Genomic DNA, 1300 nt, shown 5'->3' with positions numbered 1-1300 from the left:
CACTTCAGCATTGGTGCACCTTTTGACCGTTTGTGGTGGAAATCTGACGTGTCATCCATTTCCGCCCATTTTGAAATCTTCACGTTCGGCACCTCTTCATTATTCCATCTCCATGATATTCTTCTTCTCCAAACTTTAAGTATGACCGTCATTCAGCTTTGTTGGAGAATTGTTAGTGTATCGAGACCAAGGTTGATATCTTGATTGCTTGATGTCTCGAACTCAAATATCGAGAGGTCTATCTCTCGAACTCTGTTTATGTCTCGAACTGGATAACTGTATCGAGAGGTCCTACCTCTCGAACTCTGCTTATGTCTCGAGACTTAGTTGATGTCTCGCAGACCCTTATTCCTCCAGTGTTGTCCCATGCCTTCTTCTGATCTGTCTATATGATTACAATACACGAGACTTCTAAGATGTTCAAACAAATTTACCTCAAGCTTAAATATTTTCCGAGTTGAGCTCAAAGTTACTCGGTTGTATTTTCGCTCTTGGTTTACTTGTCGAACTTACAGCGTTTTTGCCTATGCATCGAGACTTGGGGATTTCTACTTAACAGTTGGTATCATCAAAACCTATTACATGATGTTCCTAACACCAACTTCAATCTCCAAGCATGTACCCATATATGGATTATTTTGCCGCTGCGGATCCAGAGCAGGAGGCACCTTCCGACCTACGTTCCCACCTTAGCTCTAGAGGCGACCCGAGCAATACCATAAATCCGCCGGCGGCTGATCCTGTCAACATGATTCACCCTCCCCAAGCATTCCTTATACCGGTCGGACCGATACCGTACGAGTACCCACCATACCCGCTTGATCCGACCGCTCATTGGTGGAAGTACCCACCATACCCGCTTGATCCGACCGCTCATTGGTGGACCAACCCACCATACCCGCTTGATCCGACCGCTCATTGGTGGACCACTTCCCCTCGTTTCTATCCTCCGACCGCTCATTGGTGGACCACTTCCCCTCGTTTCTATCCGACACCTTATGCCCCTCCTTTCCCGTTCCAGCCGGCACCGCCCACTCAGCTGCACGCTCAGCCGCCGGTCCCTCATCCGGATACTACGACGATCGAGGCTGCAGCCACCCGCTCGCCCGCTAGGAGGGCGCAGTCTGAGAGGCGACCGATCTCCTCTAGATTACAAGAACCGACATCGGCGCGTCGACCTGCTCTGTCGCGTTTGAGCGCCTCAAGTTCCAGGCCACCTCCAGCCCAAGAAGAGGCGCCGAGAGTCAGTGTTCTGGACCGAATCGACCCGCCGATGGAGAGAGGGCGTCGACCATTACAC

The sequence above is a fragment of the Ipomoea triloba genome, chromosome 11 (genome assembly GCF_003576645.1).
Source record: "Ipomoea triloba cultivar NCNSP0323 chromosome 11, ASM357664v1".
Lineage (NCBI taxonomy): Eukaryota > Viridiplantae > Streptophyta > Magnoliopsida > Solanales > Convolvulaceae > Ipomoea > Ipomoea triloba.
Note: the sequence above shows the minus strand (reverse complement) of the source record.